General features: G+C 41.5%; 1 long non-coding RNA gene across 1 annotated transcript in view; it reads left to right on the top strand.

Moving 5' to 3' along the window:
• The window catches only part of LOC138688620 (uncharacterized), a 34,437-nt gene that overhangs the window by 5,988 nt on the left and 7,342 nt on the right, over positions 1–21,107 (top strand). Inside the window, exon 2 of the long non-coding RNA XR_011327512.1 lies at positions 13,768–13,856. This is a non-coding gene — a long non-coding RNA (uncharacterized lncRNA). The remainder of the gene's footprint in view (positions 1–13,767; positions 13,857–21,107) is intronic.

Here is a 21,107-nt window from a genome sequence, read left to right as displayed (position 1 = left end):
GTTAAGGTATCTCATCAAGCATGGAAATGGGAAACCTGTGGAGTTATCAGCAACAGAGGTGAAAGACCAGGCAATTTTAGTACCAATTACTAGTTTCCCAAGCACCTCTCCTTAGTTGTAATATCCTATGAGAGACTGTGAAGTAACATAGCCACCCCACTGATACATAAGATAGCAGAGCTACCTCTAAGAGGGAGAAAACACTGGTTCAGCTGTTTGTCTTGTCGTCTTTCCAGAGCTGAAAGTATGTTGCCTGACCGAGAATGAATATTGGTCTGGTCACTTCTATCACCAGAAGCACAATCTGTCATTTTTGCTGAGGCCTTGAAGGTAACTAACTTGATTCTGTCTCTTCTATGTCTGGCAACACATTTTGAAAAACATGCTTGATATTTCTTGTCTCATTTGTGGCACACAGAATCAGCATAAATATGAATGCTTAAGTGAGCAACATACTTTGATGGAAATTCTTCATCTAGAGAGAGGGAAAAGGCAGAAAACTATTCAAGAAATTGTTATAGTGACATTTTGATTTTGAAAGCTTAGGATAACTATATCAGAGGAAGTCAATGATCTTCAAATACTGCAATTCAAGGTTTTGGGCACACAGAATTTATTAATATTTTCTTTGTGAAGCCTGCAGTTGATTCGTCTCTAGTACTTTACCATTTTAATTTGTACTGTTTTAATTATAAACAGGAATGTAAGGTACTTTTCAGATCAGTTCAAAAAAGCAGATTCTGTCCTCTAAAAGTGTAGCTTCACAGATTTCCACCAAACACAGAGATGTTGCTAAGATTCTCTGAACATGAATGCTGACTAATAAACAGTGTTTGCTGAATACTGATGTCTTCTGTGTTCAGGTTAGTTCATTTAATGAACTGAGTCATATTATAAATAGGAGAAGTGGCAGTTTTCAAAAGACAGAATACTCGAATTATATGCGCCCTTTGCCCTCACCTCATCCTTCTATCAAGCTCCAAGTACACATATTCCTTTTCCTTTGTCTTAAATATTCTCATGAAAAGCAGTTAGTCTTTACAAAACAAGTGCTATGTTTGTTTGGATTTTTTCATAGATGTAGTATTTCATTGTATTTGCTCCTTGAAAACAATTTGGGAAAATATGTTTACAGCATAATTTGGATAAAATTATTTGTAACAATAAAGATAGATGGTCAGATTTGAAGGAGAAGCATTCCTATCTGGTAACACATGCACAATATTACTGTGAACTTGGAGCTTCAGGCTCAATGCCACAAAAGGCATAGGTGCTCAAGCTGGAAATACCAAAACACCAAGCCAGAAAGCCCTTGCCTTGCTGCCTCCCAGTCCTACAGTCATCAAGTCCCTCCCTTCTTGAGGTGCCTGGATTTCTATTCTGCATCTCCAGTTGGAGCCTCAGGAGCGCTTACTTTTCTGGCTATGCTGGGTGTGGTCCTGCAGCCCTCAGAAGGGACCCAGTGGAGTCAGAAAGCTGAGAACGTACTTAACGCACAGACTGTTGGATTAGGCCTGCACAAACATGGATATGACTCCCTCAGAATTTAAATAGTGCTCATTAGTACCATGCACCGCTTACCACAATAAGCTGAGGGTACCCACCCTCGGCAAGTGCTAGACTAAAGCGCAATTAGTTAAATATATATATGCCTATATATGTATATTTATATATGCGTATATCTGTTGTTCATGAAAAAGAAGCTACAAATAATTTCTGGCACTGATACTAAGACCAGAACTCTTTCCTCCTAAATGAATGCCCTGACCACTGAGATAGAGGTAAGCTCTGTCCTGGACTTACTGTACCTGAGGAAAAAACTGAGCTTGTGTCTGACCAAGGGGCCAGGTGCTCCCAGAAGGGGCATGACAGGGGCCGTATATCAATGGAAGTACTACATGGACATCTGATGTCCTGCTGTCCCTGTTCCTCCAGGTTCATGGATAAAGGCCTCTCTGGGAGCCAGGATGGCTGGAGGATGCCATGGGACGTGGCTCCGAAGAGGCCAGATCAAGTCATGCTGGGCTCGATAGCTCTTCTAGTATGCTGGCCCCACGGGGCAGCTCTGAATCACTGCCTGGACCTCAGCAGCAGGCTTCCAGGACACGTTAGCTGGGGTATCTTGCTGTCCAGGGTCTGAATGCGAGGAGGTTGGCAGCAGCTTTTCCTGCTGCCCTCAAGCATGAAAGCTCCTAATTTCCAAAAAGGAAAGATGAAATTGTGCAGGTTCAGCATTTGAAAGTGGGGAAGAAGGGGAGCATAGTGAAAAATGGGGAACTTATAGTCTTGCTGCATGTGTGGGTCAATCTGCTTGTTTGTTTTCAACCACTTAATTAGAAAAGAGAAGGACACATTAAAATTCTTCAGTGATTCCAAGACAATGTGTTCTGTTTTCAGTGGAAGTTTGGAGAAGTTCAGGTGACAAGTTAAGTTTGAATCATAGCCATATGGATTGAAGTCAGAGGATTTTGCCTCCTACAAGGTCAGTTATCAGACATAGCATAGTGTCATTTTTCTAGTAGAAACAGGCCTGTTTACTTGGGGACCTTGACTTTGTGTGTGTATATGCAGTGTCACTTACACATCTGGTGTTTGTCTCTGCAATCTCTTCTTGCTAGTTTTGGTCTAACATGTCTACTGATAGCTATGTTATCCACTGTCCTGTAGCAGGGAAACAGGTAATGTTTTTCAGTTTGCTAAATCTGTTTCCTCTTGTGTATATTACTGCTTCCTTTGTTGCTCCTTTAGTGCAGTGGCATTCGTGCCAGTATAAAATAGGAAAGCATCAGAATTTCCTAGTGCAGAGACTTACACACAATGACTAAACTGGATTTGTCCAAACTTTTCCCATTTCATTCTTTCTCAGATGTTTTGTGGGGAAGGTGTTTGTGCTCTGACAAGCAAACTAATGTGTGTGTGTGTGTTTGTTTGCTTTTTAAGTGTTAGATATCTTTAAAAGTTCATTTTTATGCTCCAGTGACTACACAAATTGCTACTATCCATTAGTATTTGCCTGGAGGATTAGGAGTAACATTTAGAATAATGTACCCGGCATGTGTCTCTGATTATTACAGAACTGCCTCATGAAGTATTATTTCGTGGCAATTTTATGATGTGCCCAAGTGGAATAAAATGTCTATTTTATTAAAAAAAGAATGTACCCCCCAAGGACAGTGCAAAGGGACCCTGATAAAATGTTTCACAATAGGACACATTCTCGTGAAGTGATTTAGTGTCTCAGCTAGGATTTAACTCCCAGGGAGAATTCCAGAATTGTCACTTACTGACACTGGTTTATTTTCAGTGGAGAATGCTGACTTCTCAGAAAAGGAGGAGGGGAGTGAAGAACCATCTCATTTGTTTTATCCCTGTGTTTGGTGGGTCAGGGCAAAGTTATTTGGGGGCAATTCTGCTGCATTCCTTGTCAGATACTCATTCCTCAAGTGCTGGGCAGGGAATTTTATTGCTTTCACTTGGGGTAGTTAAAAATAATTAATTGTATTTGAGAATAGAAGATGCATTTTATATGTCTCTTGTAAACTTTGCGCTCAAAGATCTCCATCAGCTGTGCAAATGCACCAGCAATCCTCTTAACATCTGGCAAGCAGCAAACGGGGAAAAAATAAGTTTTAAAAAAAATCTTTAGTGTAATATTCCAAAGCAAGTTTTTAATTAGGGTTTTTTTCCCCCATATTTTGCATTGGCCTAAAGTGACCAGCAATTTCTTAGTCAGAAAATATGCTGCTTCCACTGACAGTTCTGATTATGGTGTAATTACAACTACTGGACTGTCTTGTTTGAAGTGAATTGTCATTGCTGCATTTTGGAAAACTGAGTTCTTAAGCTTGACAAGAGCGGTGCTTGCAGGACTGTGTGTGACTACATGTCTGCAGTCAGCACATGTATCGTGGTTTAACCCCAGCCAGCAACTAAGCACCATGCAGCCGCTCACTCACTCCCCCCCCACCCAGTGGGATGGGGGAGAAAATCAGGAAGAAGAAGTAAAATTCGTGGGCTGAGATAAGAACAGTTTAATAGAATAGAAAAGAAGAAACTAATAATGATAATGATAACACTAATAAAATGACAACAGTAGTAATAAAAGGATTGGAATGTACAAATGATGCACAGTGCAATTGCTCACCACCTGCCGATTGACACCCAGCTAGTCCCCGAGCAGCGATCCCCCACCCTCACCCCCCCCAGTTCCTAAACTAGATGGGACGTCACATGGTATGGAATACCCTGTTGGCCAGTTTGGGTCAGCTGCCCTGAATGTGTCCTGTGCCAAAGTCTTGTGCCCCTCCAGCTTTCTCGCTGGCTGGGGATGAGAAGCTGAAAAATCTTTGACTTTAGACTAAATACTACTTAGCAACAACTGAAAACATCAGTGTTATCAACATTCTTCGCATACTGAACTCAAAACAGAGCACTGTACCAGCTACTAGGAAGACAATTAACTCTATCCCAGCTGAAACCAGGACAACATGCCAGTAGGAGACAGGTAAATGATTCCTTGAATTTTAACTAACATGGAATGTAAATTGGGTAAGTACAGGCAGAAACACTAATTTCTTGAGAGCTGTGTTCATAACTGGAAACTAAGGAAATGGGAAAAGCCACTTTCAGCATTATTTTCCCATAGGAGGATTTTTTTTAATGATAAACCATGTGTTATGACTGCTGTTCTTGTATGTAGGTGTGCCCATGTATACACATACATAGGCACAGAAGAAACTGATCCATTTGTTCTGGTTTGAAGTCATGCCTGAGAAAAAGTCAAATTCTGATGTATAAAATAGACACACAAATGCAACAATGTGTATTTTGGTTTGGTCTGCTAGCAGTGGCTCTCAGTACTTCACTTCTTCATGAGAAATCCAACTTAGAGTTCAAGCATACTTTGAAAAATTTCAGTATTTGTAACATTTTCTGAGAAGATGTCCATGCTTCATGCTCAGAAAATTCACAGAGATTATTTAAGTGCACTTTCTCACGTGATAGAAAAGACTTTTCAGATGGATGATCTGTTGTATCTCTGGGGCCCTGAAGATTGCCAGTATCTATTTTACTTACGTGTGTATGCCTCAGTGGTACCCAGAACTATACATTCCCTTCTTTTCACTGAATCAATGTTTAACTTTAAGCCCAGCATGGGTATGGCAGGGCTCAGGCTGGACACACTTCTGAGTGACATGTACACCCATAGTAATACACTGCAGTGGTGCTGCTCTTTCTAACAGGAGTCACTGGCTATGGCATGCAGGTAGATATTTGTGGCAATCCTAACTTGCCATATCAATGTGTAAAGTCTCTGACAGTTTCTCTTTACATAGCTATACTGTCTCATTATTTTAAAAGAATTTACTGACAACATGAAGATTAATTAATAGCATTTTAAATGTAATGTAATTGCCAAAAGCTACGGGCAAGATTATCTCTTGCATCTGTCCTTGAAAGGGGTCTACAGAAAGGGATGATTTTGGTTTCTCCATCTGCCTTGTCTGTAGGGCTGAAAAGGGAAGACAGATTCTCTTCTTCTGTCCCTCTTGTATGGCTGCACAGGGATGGCAGAACTGGTGACTGCATGGTGGAGTGCAGAGAGGCTTGGGCAGAATGGCAAAAGAAGGCAGGGGGAGGGGGGTTGGGATTGAAGGAAAGGGAGCATTATTTCCACTGCCTGCAACCCTCTGTGAGAGAGGAAATGTTTTGAGAGGACCCCAGCTCCTTGAAGGTGTTTGACTTCTCTAAAGGCTCCTGAGAGAGAAAAGAAGAAATAGAGAAGACCTGCACATCCCTACCTAATGGGAGGTCTGACCTTGATCTTGGGGATGTCTCAATTTCGAGTCTCCCTTTGTTGCAGATATTTTGATAAAAGAAATTAAAATCTAATCATAAAGGAGTTTGGTTTGATTAAAAAGTAGAAATTATGAAGCATAGGTATGGGAGTGTTAAGTTTGAAATGTAGCCATAGGAACTTAGGAACTTAGAAAATGTATAATGTGTAACCATAAAAATTCAAGTATTGTTTAAAATCATCTAACCACAGAAGCTTTGACAAAGATTGGTAGTCTTGTAGTGTTTGTTTTAGAAACTGAGGAAACCGTTATGGACACCAGTTTGCTGCTTGGAAACACCTGAGAGGTCAAAAAGCGGACGAGTGAGGAAGGCTATGAAAGACCACCAGAGGACTCTTGAAGACCACCAGAGACCTTCACTGCGCCTGCGTAAAGGACATTTACATATGCTAATGTTTTCCCGGAAACCTAATGAATATGTATAGCCTTTCCTGGAAACCTAATGAATATGCATGAATAAATTTTGATATAAGGTGTATTGTTTTGGTGTTCAGGTGTGCGTGGTTCGTGAGAGGACTCACCCGCACACCTGGCCGTCAATAAAGAAGTGTCTGCTTATCTACACTAAATTGGTGTTGATAAGTTCTTTATTCCGAGTTTTTCGGCAACACCTTGGGCAGCTTAAAGATGCTGGGAACTCCAATGCAGAGGCATTAGGGAGTATGGCTTTTGGGCTTTGGAGTAGGTAAACTCCAAACTAAGTAACTCCAACTAAGCAAACCACTTGGGTACATGAGTCGTATCCTTCTTCCTTGAAGGTGAACATGTACCTAAATACTCTGATTAATCAGGAGCTAAATTGTCACAATATTAGTCAGTGATGCTCTTGTTTCACTAGAATGGAATGTGGTATGACCAGTTCAATGTATATTGTGATACATTGAGTAACTGATGGACTGGAATGGCTTAAGAGTCAAGTGCTTACTAAGTGCGGAGCTTAAAGTAGCAGAATGCAATGAAAGTATTTGGGAGCTGCAGTTCTTGGATGAAAACACTCTCCAGTGTGTCTGTGTTTAGGCAATTTCTTCTTCCTTTTCTTTCACCATCCAGAACGTTCTGCCGTGATAACTGTGAGGCATCTCTCTCCTTCATTGTCTGCTGCCTCTGCAGAGCCTACTGAGCATCCAGATCAGACAGGTATATCTGTGTCAGGTCACAAAATATGGGGGAGTTTAATCAGGACATTCTAAAGGTCTTGGCAGATGCCAAGCAGCCATATTCGGAATTGCGAACACCTTTATTTTTATCTTACTCAGTTTGTTTTCAAGCTTGAACATGTGCGTACACTAAGATTAGAACTATTTGCGTGCCAGGTTTCAAAGTTCAGTTATTTTTGAGTTAACTCCATAAAAATAAAAGCTAAAAACCAAGAAAGTGGGTGGCATTTGATCAGAAGGAGAAGGGGAGATGATTTTATTTAAGGCAGAAATAAAAGACAATTTTTCCTTCAAATCAGTTAATAAGACAAAGAAAAGGCAAAGCTATGCATGGAGATCAAGCACAGGAAAATCTGATTTCCTGAAGAAATTCTGTCTTTACTTCCTCCCTTCTCCAAAGGTAAAAATTAATCTCATTTCTGGATCCATGAGAGCTGGTCCTTATAGCCATGTATGAGAGATCTGCTGCACAAGGAGTCTGCAGCACTTCAAGGGAATTTATGGCCAACTGCACCGATGCCCCATGCTTCTACACCAGCATTCATCTATTTTTGTATTATTATTTTTCCAGTTCCCAGCTAGATTGAAGTGCATTTGAATCAAATATCCAACCAAACTTTTCTGATATGTAAGATATTTAAGGGTTAGACTTGATATGCCTTGCAATTAACATCTGCTTGCAGACATAGGTTGTATGTTTGTGCATGTAAAAACAGGGCTTTCTGCACAACTAATAGATAGCTTAATAATATTACTGATGACATAATCTAGCTTTATAAAGTCTGATGGCTAGTAATTCTCCTTAGGGCTAATCCTGAATTTATGACATTTTTATATGTGAAGGTCAGAAACAGGAAGAAACCTCTGAATTCAGAGAAGCAGTAAAGCCACTCTCTGCGGCTGCTGCTGCGTTAGCCACATTGCAGTTACAGCCAAGACCCTGTATCTTTCTCTTGATAGAAAGGGCTCTCAATTTCTTTTTGTCTATTAAAAGTAGTGCTATTATTTATTTATTATTATTTAATATCTGTTGGCTATTAAATGCAACATCTGGCTCAGGAAATCCTGAAACTGCTGATTGTTGGAAACAGGGAGGATATTGGTGGGGAAGTGGAATGGGAATCACTCTGTATGCACCCTGTTATTACATTCTTTTCATAAGCATCTGCCTCTGTCTGCTGTCAAAGGCAGGATATTGGGCTGGATGGATCTTTCATCTGACCCTGGATGGCAGTTCCCATGTGTTTGGGGAGTGGAGTGGGGTGTGGCTGTGAACCTCCATCTTCCAGGATCTGAGGATCCCAAACATGACTTTCCCTTCCTGCCTAAACCTTTATGGCTGTAGTGCTTCATCTATCATCTGTTTTCCCCAAATCCTGCTCACAGCAGAAGTACAACATAGGGGGAGGGGAAGAGTTGGCCCCCTCCTCAAGGGCTGTGTATTTTTATGTCTTTATGGATTTATTTTGGCTTGGATGGAGATTCTCCCCCCCCCCCCCGAATAGGGAATTCAGAAAAGTGACATCATTTTTAATCCTTGACAGTTTATGGGCTTTGAAAGAGATTCTGGATAACACTGAGCAATTAAGATGTCATTTTAATAGTTCTTTCAAGTGAAATCAAGTGAGTAATTAAATAAAATTGAATGAGGACCTTGTCAGGCCACCCACAAGCTCTCGTATCCACTACAAATAGATTAATAAGTCAGGGTGGGGAACAAATGCTGTGTGCCTGAGTGGTCCTATTTATGTATTATTGGATGACTCGGAATGAGGCTTTCAGCTGGAAGACTTGTTTTCTTTGTACAATGTTTCCAAGCAAGAACATGCAAGTTGGTCAATTGCTATTCAAGCAGCAGTAACTTTACTATCTTTTTAAATTCTATATGGTGTGTTAATACCACTGTTTTGTATAGATGGCCTACTGTAAAAGTCACAGAACATAAACAGGATTTTTTACATTAAATGCAAGATTAGAATTTCTGCTGCCTTGTTATGTATATGATTATATATGGATGCTTGGTGAAAGTTGCTTTAGAGCACAAGCATGAGGTATGGTATTACACATACTTTGCATTCATTTTACATAGATAAAAAAAGCAAAGTGCAGGCACAGGAAAAACAAGTGCTTTTGAGATTTACAGTATGATAACTAAGTAGGGATTGATGAAAAGTGGTATCTTTCAGTTGTATATGAGTTCATTTTCTTAGGGGAAAAAACCCTTTCTTTTCTTTAAGCTTTTCTACCCTTACATGTTAAATTTAGTGCCAGGATTTCTCACTATAATTAGAATTATTAACTTGAAACTGTATTTCCAAAGTGTATTCTTTGTACAGTAGCTGGGATGCCTAACCCTGTCTTAGATCTATGCAAAATGTCGATAAAATATTGATGATTGGAAAATGTTCCATTTGAAATTAAAACAGAGATATTAATATGATGACATTCAATAACACTTTTGAAAATTTGACTTGCATCTACAGTATTACTTTTCCTGAAATGAACGTGGAGGGATACAGTGGTTCAATACAACCGCCAAAATAATCTCATCGTATTTCACATACAGATTCACAGAAAATCTCATAATATTCCTCAAGAATTTCCTCTGTAGGATACTTTCTGGGCACAGCTGATGGCGTGGGTACCAGGCAGCACTCCCTACTCACCCCACATAAACTTGTTTTCCCTTCACATCATCGGTGTGTTGTAATCAGCTGGTCATCACTCAGTGCCTGTAGGTGTTACCCTAGTATAAATACATACTTGCCATTTTCTTCCTCTCCTAAAACATGATTTTCTGTTTTTACTGTGAATCTGGGACAATGCAGGCCCCCTCTGGTGGTCAAAACAACATCTGTACCTTTTTATGGGATTTCACTCTAAAACTGTTTTGCTGAGGGGCCAAAATGTCTGCTTTACGTTTTAAAGTCATACGACCATAGTTAGTTCATTTTTCTAAGAAAACCACTGGCATGAGCCAAAACTGGAGGAGAAGAATGCGTAGGAGAGGTGTTCCAGCGTGTGTCAGGTCCCAGGAATGTGGTCAGTGACACTGACGGGTGCGCACAGAGAGTAGCTGCAAAATTCATTGCACCAATTCTCCCTGCCCAGCTGGCGCGCAGGAGTAGGGATGGTGCTCGGGATGTCCAGTCTGGGTCCGCTGCTGGAGACAGGACAAAGCATTAGGGAAAAATAGGAAACAAACTCTAACTGCTGAGAAAAAATACCTGCCTAATATCACAGGCTGTTCTTTCTCTGATCACTGGAAACTACAGAGATACTGGATGTGGCACATTGAGGTACAGAAAGCAAGTATAGGTTGATTTGCTGCTTTCTATCGCTCCCTTTTAATTTGGTAGAGTTGGGCTCACGATAGCAAAAACATTTGGACTCACACAGAGAAATATGATATGCAACTGTTAAATTTAGAGGAAGACTCTCCTAATCACTTTTCCTTTTCCTCTAATATGTTTGCATGTGAAAAAGTGGCATTTCCCTTTGCTGTGGTGACGATGTTTGGTGTTGTCCTCTCTGGCCAGTTATTTCAATGTCTGTCTTCTTGGAGGTTGAGATGGTTTCTGAAACTGCTAGGAAAACCAAACAATGTTTGAAATCACTATGGCATCTTTAAAAGCAACTATCAGCCATGTCATCAAGAAGAAAATCCAAATGGCTGTCCAAGATCAGTCTTACAGTCACTAGCTGGGGCTTCTCCTTCCCTTCTGAATCTGGCTGATTCTTACACATTGCACAAGCTTCCACTGGCATTTCTTAGCCTGTCCCCTAAGTCTTCAGCTTGACTTTCTGTCTGCTGCCTCCCAGCAGCAACACATACCATCCACCATTCAAAGGATAAGAGTCCTGTCAACACAACAGCTGACCAAGAAAAAGAGTAATTCACCAATGTGTTTATTCGCTGAAGAGCACTCGATCAATTCTATCAATGGTGATGTTGTGGTTTAACCCCAGCCAGCATCTAGGCACCACACAGCCACTCGCTCACTCTTCCCCCCTCCCAGGGGGAGGGGGAGGAGAATCGGAAAAAAAAGTAAAACTTGTGTGTTGAGATAAGAACAGTTTAATAGCTAAAATAAAATATAATAATAACAACAATAATAAAAAAATAGTAATAATTGTAATGAAAAGGAATATAATGAAAAGAGAGAGAAATAAAACCCCAGAAAAGACAAGTGATGCACAATACAATTGCTCACCAGCCTTTGACCGATGTCCAAGCAGCGATCTGCCCCTCCTGGCCAACTCCCCCCAGTTTATATACTGAGCATGAAATTCTATGGTATTGATATAGAGAACGAACTGCTAATTGCTTAATGATTGTCTCTCTGTAACTTTACATACCAAAGACTGGTGTTCGTCAAGGATTAAGCCTGTCAGAGACTGGTACTTGGGAGTGATGAGCAAGAAGGAACCATGAACAATCACAAAACATAATTAAATGTTTGATGAATTTATGATCTTGTCGAGAAGGCACAAGTAGAGGCCTTGCTTGAATAGATAGGGCCAGAAAAGATAAGAACTCCTGCCTTTGTTCTCGTCCTTATAGATAATTTAGCTTAAACTAACTATATGGTTTTACACCACTAATGAAAACTTAGATAATAAGAGCACTAACAAGCACTGATGTATCAAAACATGTAAAAGACCATACTGCACAGAATCACCTGAGGAGGGTCAAATAGCGGACAAATGAGGAAGACTATGGAAGACCACCAGAGGACTCCTGAAGACCACCAGAGACCTTCAATGTGCCTGCGTAAAGGACATTTGCATATGCTAATAGTTTCCCGGAAAACTAATGAATATGTATAACATTTCTCGGAAATCTAGTGAATATGTATGTAGAACATGTACTTAACCTGCACAATTAGACCCGATGGTGTGCGCGATAGGTGGAGCGATCCCCCGTGCATCCAGCGCTGCCAATAAAGAATACCTACTTAATAGTTAATCAAACTATTGACTCAATTTCTCTGAATCAGTATGGAATATTCCTTTGGCTAGTTTGGGTCAGCTGTCCTGGCTGTGCTCCCTACCAGCTTCTTGTACACCTGCTTTCTGGCAGAGCATGGGAAACTGGAAAATCCTTAACTTAGGGTAAGCACTACTTAGCAACAACTAAAATATCAGTGTGTTATCAACATTATTCTCACACTAAATCCAAAACACAGCACTGTACCAGCTACTAGGAAGAAAATTAACTCTATCCCAGCCAAAACCAGGACAGGTAACAAAGGGGATTTAATAGTAACATACAATAATTCTGTTGTTGTTTTAATACCTGACTAGACACAGTAATGGCTGCTGAAGCACTCATCGTTGTCATGAGGTTCTTATTAGCCTATTCTTATGGAAGCCCGGAAAGAGGGATTGTGAGGTTTCATTAAAATACATTTAATGTTATTTAAGATTTTGTAATTGAGAGTGTTGGTTTCCCAGACTCCCCTGCTTTTCTTCATCTCTTAGTAGCATACTTTCACTGCATACCTGTAGATTGCAAAAAAATGGCTCTGTGCCATAATACACTGTGAAATTTTAAAACTCGGCTAGCAGAGGTCATCCTGGCCAAGGGCTTCTGAGTGGTTTCTTTTCTGTAGTAAGTCTGAAGGCCCTGCACAATTTGCTGGTAAGTGTACACTGTTGGCAGCTACATGCCACCATCAGAAAAGACATGAGCTGCTGGAGTGGCTGGACTGCTTAGAGTTTAGGGTTGGTTTTTTTTTTATTCAGGTTTACAAGTTCCTATGTCATAAATAGATATTTCCAAAGTAGAAAGTTAGAAATAGTTTTGAGGATTTTTATTTGTTCTTCTCAATATAGCCAAAAAAAAAAATTATTTTTTGTCATGGTTTAACCCCAGCCAGCAACTAAGTACCACGCAGCCGCTCACTCACTCCCCCCCATCCAGTGGGATGGGGGAGAAAATCAGGAAAAGAAGTAAAACTCCTGGGTTGAGATAACAACGCTTTAATAGAACAGAAAAGAAGAGACTAATAATGATAATGATAACACTAATAAAATGACAACAGTAGTAATAAAAGGATTGGAATGTACAAATGATGCACAGGGCAATTGCTCACCACCCGACACCCAGCCAGTCCCCGAGTGGCGATTCCCCGCCCCCCACTTCCCAGTTCCTAAACTAGATGGGATGTCACATGGTATGGAATACACTGGTGGCCAGTTTGGGTCAGGTGCCCTGGCTGGGCATGAGAAGCTGAAAAATCCTTGACTATAGTCTAAACACTACTGAGCAACAACTGAAAACATCAGTGTTATCAACATTCTTCACATACTCAAAACACAGCACTGTACCAGCTACTAGGAAGACAGTTAACTCTATCCCAGCTGAAACCAGGACATTTTTACAAGATTTCTTTTAGTTGTACACCTACAGCCATTCACCATGTGAATAAGTAATACTTGTGCACAGGGCTGTGCAGAGGAGAATGGCTTTAAGAGGGAAGAAGAGGAGTTTATGGCTGCCTTGAGCTTTCTTTTTCAAAATGCTAAATGCTGGATTACATTCAAAAAGAGTTTGTTCACCTTGAGATATAAGGATACTATTCATAAGCAACCTTCAGAGTCCTCTTCCTTTGCTGAATTGAACAGTTGTTATCAGAGTCTTGTTAGTCATATATCAGTCTTTGAACATATCAGTCCTTAACCTTCTTTTTGATGAGTTAAGTAGTCTGAATTCATGGTCCTTCTCATATATGACATTTATTTTCCAGGTGGCTAACCAACAGTGCTTGAGCTACGTGAAATGCAAGCAGTTAAGGTGCAATCTCATGCCAGGACGGCGGCATGGTTATGGAAGAAGGTGAGTCACCAGCCCATCTTCTATCATGGTCTTGTCTCATTTTTCATGCAGTGAGCAGTGGGACTCCTGGGGGGCCAATGTTGTCTTCTACTGATCATGTCTGGAGTTGCCCTTTCCTGGCATTTGATCAAACAAAGATTTTGGTACAGGTCTCATTGGACAAGGAAGATTGGTCATGTCCATGTCAATCACTATTGTGGCTTTTCTCTGAACTTTCTATAATTTATCAGCATCCTCTTTGAACAGCAGGGAGTAAGCCTGGAGAGTATTCTAGCAGTAATTGCTCAGGACTGCATGCAGACATACGATAGCCATCCTACTTGATATACCCTTCAGTATATGCTTCTGTATGCAAGAGCGGCATTGTCTACTTTAGCAGTGTGTCACATTAGGAGCTTCTGTTCAGCTGACAAAGCAGCATGACTCCAGTATGTTTCCAGCAACCTAAAGCTCATGAAACAGATCCCTTTTTTTTTTGCTAGCTGCCGTTAATCATGAAGGGAAACAAGATTACATTGAGGTCTTTTTGACCTTTTTTTTTTTTTTCCTGGGGACCAGCTTCATTCCTGTACTGCAGAAACAAAGACCTTGGGTATGAATTACTAAATGGCTGAAAAGACCCATTCTCTTTCTTAGTTCAGGCAATATACAACAGATGCCAGCAAACGTATTGAAACAACTTTTGGTATGGGCATGCACTCCTGGACTGGGTGGTTGATGCAAGGAAGTTTATATAATTATAATAGTAAGAGTTAATATTTGAATACTGTCCTTGGTGCAAACTAGAAATTAAAGTTGAACGGGACTACCCTATTCATCCTGCTGCTGATACTGAGAGCTGCTCCAAAATGCTATTAAAAAGATCAGGAAAAAAATGCTAAGAAAAATACAGCATGCAAGCAAGTTGTGGGCAGGTGTAAAGGGCATGTATATCCAAGCTGCCATGAGGTCCCCAGTTACTCTAAGATTCATGTGACAGAATCTGGCTAAGATTCTCTATCCTTCTTCCTCATTACTACTGCTGGCAGTTCCCCAGGTTCCTGACAGGGAAATCCAGCCCCAAGCTGTTGTCTGCTGTATACCAGCAGCCCGAATATCAGAGGCTGATAAAGATGTCAGGTCATGATCAAGGGACAGAAAGAACTAAGTGAGGAATTTCACAGCCACATACAAGGGTGGTGCTGAGGAAGAGGGGATAGAGTCAAACAGGATTTTTCAATAGGAAGAGCCCTATTGAAGAGCTGCAAGATCAGCTGAGGACAGAAAAGGAAATGAGCTGGTAGATCTAAACAAAAGAAGTCAGCAGCTGGGCCATAACATAAGGATGCTCCTCCATAGCAGTAATAAAACGGAGGCAAAGAAGCATGTGCAGGCTTCATTGCTTCATTACAAACTCCCTCGTAGTGCGGTGTACTTGGCAGGCTCCTGACTCACCCTGTGTGCCAGAGGATTTTCCTGGCTAAAGCAGACTGCTGGCAGATGTTCCCCCACCTCAGACCCAGAGATACCATCTCCCAAACAGCCTGTGTGACTAAGAGGAGGCTGACTATATTATCATTACAGTATCCTGAAAAATATAGATAGGGACGATGGTTACAGAAAAAGCTTTAAACATTGCCATGCTCACAGGAACAGAGTGCTTTATTGTGTGAGGTTACTTACAGTCAGATTTTTCCTTAAGCTGAGGCTAACAGAAGAGGCTTACTTCAAAACAAACCCCACTATTAAAACTACATTTGGTAAGCATCCTCCCTAGGGTCTCCATGGGCTCATGGAGCTGCAGGCCACTGTGTACTGTGTACCCCAGCCGTGGTGTGCGCTGGCAGGTACTCAGAGATGTTGTACATGGCTTTTAGGCCCAGGCTGCCCTGGTGGAGACAGCTTTTCCCAGCCAGGATGGCAGGACTGCTCTCTTCCTGTCTGTCTGTCCTGTTTTTCAGGGCACTGGAATATAACATGGTACTAAGGGGATTATGTCATGTCTTCCCCCTTCCTCCTGCCTTCTTCCCACCCCTAAGGTCACTTGGTTAATATTTCTATTGTATACTTTAATTAGCACATTCCTGGCTGCAGGCTACCTTCTACTGTTCCTGGCCTCTTTAAAACACAGCAGTTTATATAATACATATTGTTTTTAAAATGTTAATTGTGCAAGGATCTTTTAGGATTTGTAATGTTTAGCTTGCTGTGACCTTTGCACAGGATCTGCCCGTGACATACACACAGCAAACACTGGCTTGTGGCGGCAGGCTGCCAAAACTCCCTGGCCTCTTACCACCTCGTCCCCCGCTTACAGTTTGTTAGATTTCTGGGGAACCCTGCCACATGTGTTAATGCAGTGAAACCCTATCTGTATCTGTTCCTTAAGACCTGTCCTCTGGTGTGCCAAACTGAGACGAAAAGGTTCTCTTTGATTGGCATCTGAGGGAGGTCTGTATTTATGGCACAGCAGAGTCTGAGAATAAGAACTAGCCCAGCGAACTGGAGCAGAGGTTTCCATTTCACAGGAGGTCTGCTCAAGAGGGGTTCATGTACCCAGAGGGGCTCACCAGCCCCTCAAGGCAAGAAGTGCCTCTGATGACTTTCTGCTGCAATAAACTCTGGACTCCTACAGCAGCCTTAGCCACACTGGTGGGTGCAGGCATCAGCAAGCCTACTGACCAAGCTCACTCTGTTTCAGTTACCACCCATGAAAAACTAAAAAGCCAGTTACTATCCCTGACCTAAGAGAGGTACAGGTGGGATCTTATCTGTAAAGTGAGTACCTATTGAGAAGTATCAATGATAAAGCAATCATGACAATGACAACCACATAATTTCACAATGTCAACCTAAGCATGTGGTGACAGAGGCAGATCTCAGAGGAGGGTAACCTCTGGCAGGGGAAAAAAGAAAAAGCAACAGTGAGCAGCAGGGAGGGTGCCCAGGAGCTTCAGTCTCTGACCCAGTTCAGCTGCAGATACAGCAGCACACCCAGACAAAGCCTCATTAACAGCTTTATAAATTTCTGCAATATCTGGGTGTTGTCTGAAGGTTTCCCTTGAGCACACCCACACGATCGGAGCCTCAGTCAGTAGGGCTATGGAATACACAGGAAAAAGTAACAATGCTTCTTTTTAAGAAACCGATACCAGCATCTGAAATAAGTCACTGTGCCTGACTTAGCCAAACCAAATTCCTGATGTCTGGAGTTTTGTCTATCTAGTGATAGCAGGGTTAGATACAATATGCATGAATATACTGCACGACCACAAAAACCAAATAGTGCCACAAAGATAATTGTGGTTTAATTAATACAGTCTGCTGCTCCATGCTCCACCAAGTTTTTGATTATTTGTCCATCTTTAAATTTTCAACAAAGCATTCCTGCACAGTCAGATGCCTTCAGGAAAAGAAGAAAAAATGTATCTTCCTTTCCATTTTGGAAGTTTGGCTTGTTTTCAAGCCATTTCATTCAATAAAATATATTTTTTGGTTTATTAACAACAAATTTGGTATGCCCACTTTTCAAAACTTTTTGAGATTCTAAATTTCTGTGAATTTCGTAAGTGAAGAACATGAAATATTTTACATATGGCATAAAAAACTAAAACCATTTGCAAAACATGTTTTAGTTAAGGACATAAACATGTTTCTGAAATACTAAGTTTGACTTTGTTCAACAATTTCACTTCCATGTGAAATTTCACTCCAGCTTTTGAAAATGTATCTCTCAACTACAAGATGATACTTTTGCCCACTCACAGCATTTGACACTGATTTTTTTTTTTCATGGTTATTTGGTGTCAAAGACTAAAAATAAAAACATATTGTTCTGAGCATTGTGGACAACTTTTCCAGACAGGGAAAATAGAGGTTTTTATGACTTAGGAAAGCAGAGTTCCCAGAGGGCTGGTCTGCTTTTCTTCCACTCTTCCCTTTAGGATTTTCTGAAAACATTTCACTTACTTTTGACTCTGTGGTACATTTATAGCCTCTTATTTTTAGGGGTTTGTGCGTATCTCCTGTGTGCATGTTCCAGCCCTGCCTTCTGCCTGCTTTCCCATGCACCCAAAGGTATCACAGCACACTTGTTCATGTTCACTCACTCAAACATGACCAAAGATTCAAAGTGGTGGGTGTGCCTGGTTTTGGTTCTCCCCTTCCCCAGTGCTAGGCAGAAATTTGCTCTCTGCTTATAATGGCTAGGCTGAGTGTTCAGTCTCCAGGAGGGAGCAGCCCTGGCGAGGAGGGGAGCCCTTGGAGGGTCCTACTCCAGCCTGGGTTGTTCCCTCATGCAGCAGGTGGAGGGGCAGCGAAGCTGGGCTGTAGCCCCCAGCTTTCTCACCCCACACCGTGTTTCTGTCCTAGTCTGTGCCCATGTGGACGAGTGGGCAGGAGCTTCAAGGAAATGTGTATCTCTGCCCATCAGCTCCCAGGGGTATCCCCCAGCTGGCAGCCCATACCCTCCCTTCATTTCCCAAAGCAAAAGCTAAGCAGAAGCAGCACAGCAAGGTCTGAAAGGGCAAAACATGCCTTTGTCTGCTCCTTTGTTTTCCTGAACAGCTGGCTTAGAGCAACAAACAACCCACGGTTGTAAATGGCAATATTCACTTTAAAAAGAAAATCCTATTTTTGATTGGCTGTGCCAGCTGTTTGACAGCACAGCTTTCCAGCAGCTCAGAATTTCTTTGTAAATAGCGAATCGTTACAAACTAGAGAATAGCATTATATGAAGACTGAGATTTAAACTGGGATGGCCACATTTACCTTCTAGGTGCACCTAAATTAATAATCTAACTTTGAAAGGAAATCAGAATCTAGCAGCTGCTGGTGACTGCCTTTAAACTGTTTTAGAAAGAGTCAGATTATGTTTTTTCTAAGTATTTGGATGCATATGCTATAAAAAAATTATAGACTTTTCTTAGAATATACCTCTGTTCATTGTTGATTTTTGATTTAGCAATCTAACTGGTAAATTTACAAATGCCCTAAAACTTAAACCACATAAGAAATATTTTGTACGCAACAGAGGGGCCCAGTGTGTATTTCTTGTTCAACACATGAGCCATGATGAGATTAATTGTCAAGTAACTGTATGCTTCCCAATATTTAATCTTTTTTTAAGCTGATAAGCTTCACTGTCAGACTAAACTCTCTATTATGTGGTGTTTTCTAAAAAGTTAAGTGTGTTATCCCTAATGTCTCTAATTATTTAAGCCTTAATTGCATGCTATTTAAATGTTTTGTTAAGGCTAAAGCTTAGTTATTTAACTGATAAATCTGATAGTCTGCTTAATAATTCTTAAACATCACACGTTTATTAGTGGTTTAAGTCAAGAACATTGTCTACAGCTCTGTAAATTTATGTTTTACATTAACAATTGCAAGCTGTTAGGAAGTACTTTAGATATACAGTCTTTCTCTTACATCCAGAACTGGGATCTTCTGATACAGAGCCCTGTATTAACATAGCAGTTGTTATTAATCCATAGGTGATGTGCCAATAGACTTGCAGTTAACTTAACATACCTGTTATCCACTCAGGAAAAGCCCTGAATTTTGCTAAGTTGGAAAGAAAATTCTCACAACAAGAGCAAGGAGTCGATATAAAGTGGTGATGGATAAATGGAGGCTGGAAATTAAAAGAGGGTGTCAGCCATGCAAAGAAGTGGTGGGGCAAAAATTCTACAGGCTCTGAAAGTGAAGCTTGATATACCTCTGCACCATGGATGATGGGGTCGTTCCTAACAACGAGGACTGCACTGTTGGCCCATCTAACCCTGGGATCTTGCCTTTTGGTCCATTTTGTTCTTGTGTAATGATAGGGGCTTGGCTTCCTGTTCTGTTAAGCTTTCATTTACCTGGGCATGGAAATCAGGAGAACTGGACTATAAATCTGTGAACGTTTCCAGTACAGGGCAGGAACATGGACAGATGTCTTTATGGAAAAATGTTAAGACTGCAAAAGTCAGTCTCTCAAAATAGGGAACTCCAGGCTTAAATCTGCCTGCACACCCTTAATTCTCATCTTGCCAGGTGCAGGTGCATGCTCATTTGTATTCCAGCTCCCCAAATTCAAAGGACACTTAAGCGATGCTTATGTTTTTTGCTGGATCAAAACTTGAGTGTACAAGGTGGAGAGTGTCCCCCCCTTTTCTCCTTCCCTGAATGCATTTTCCCTCACCATCCTGAAAGTTTCTGCAGTGTGTCCCCTCCTCCTTACACAGTCTCCCTCTCCCCTTTGCCTTCCCTCTGACCCCATGCACCAACCTTTCCAAGGCTGCATGTTTCCCTCCTCTTTATTTCTGCTTATCATTGTAATGTGAGAGCAGGCTGTGGTTGGGTGTAGCGGATGTGCTGTGCCCCCCGGGCTGCGGCAGCAGGGTGCTGCCACACTTTGGGCTGAGCCCCCGCACCCAAAGCACAACCAGCTGCACCTGTGGGATGTGTGGGAACACTGCGGGGCCTTCAGCCCCGTAAATGGCCGCATGCTTGAAGTCCGCCGTGGCTAATTAAACCCTTTTCCAGCACACCAGAGGAAAAAAGTAATATCCGTCAGTCTCTTGCCACCCAAACTGCAGCACACATTAGAAAGTCCAGCGTCGGTCTCGCTTTCTTTGACTTTTCCCCTGTGTAAAACGGGGGTGCAGCTGTGCCAGTGTGCTGAAGTCTATAAAGGAAAAGTATTGCATAGGTGTGACTATTATTAGCTGCTTAATAGAACTAGACAGCATTAGAAATTAACCTTAGGCAGACAGTGAGCCACAGCAGTGTCAGCTTAAACCCAGGTAGCTGAACTTTTTGCTGACAACTGCTAAAGTACAAGGAAAAAAAATATGCTGTAGCATTCCTGTAACTGTCCAAGGCTTCTGTCTAGCCAAGTCAAATGCAGCAGAGACCATGGAGGTCCTGCAAAGCTACAAAGATCACTTCTTGGCTCACATTTTTCAATGTATCATTTTGAACAGCTGAGCTGCCTTCTCTTCTTAGAGCCTTGCAGAGAGATTTCCTGAAGGCTAGTAGGTTCTTTCATACTACTGGCAGCTCTGTGCTCAGTGCAATCACCCCACACAGGTGCTTTTCTTGAGTCGAGATGACAAGGTCCATTTTGGACACCAGGAAAGCAGAGGCATGACTTCCCATCAAGAAATAAGCTTAGAATGACCATGTCACCAAAATCTTTCTGTCTTACAACCTCTCACTGAGGACTCGCCGTATGCAGAGGGGGGTGGACTGTGATCCCTGCAGTGTTATAGAGGGATAACCTGT

The sequence above is a fragment of the Haliaeetus albicilla genome, chromosome 13 (genome assembly GCF_947461875.1).
Source record: "Haliaeetus albicilla chromosome 13, bHalAlb1.1, whole genome shotgun sequence".
NCBI classification, from domain to species: Eukaryota; Metazoa; Chordata; class Aves; order Accipitriformes; family Accipitridae; genus Haliaeetus; species Haliaeetus albicilla.
The sequence above is the reverse complement of the archived record's forward strand: the minus strand, read 5'-3'. Positions and strand labels throughout refer to the sequence as shown.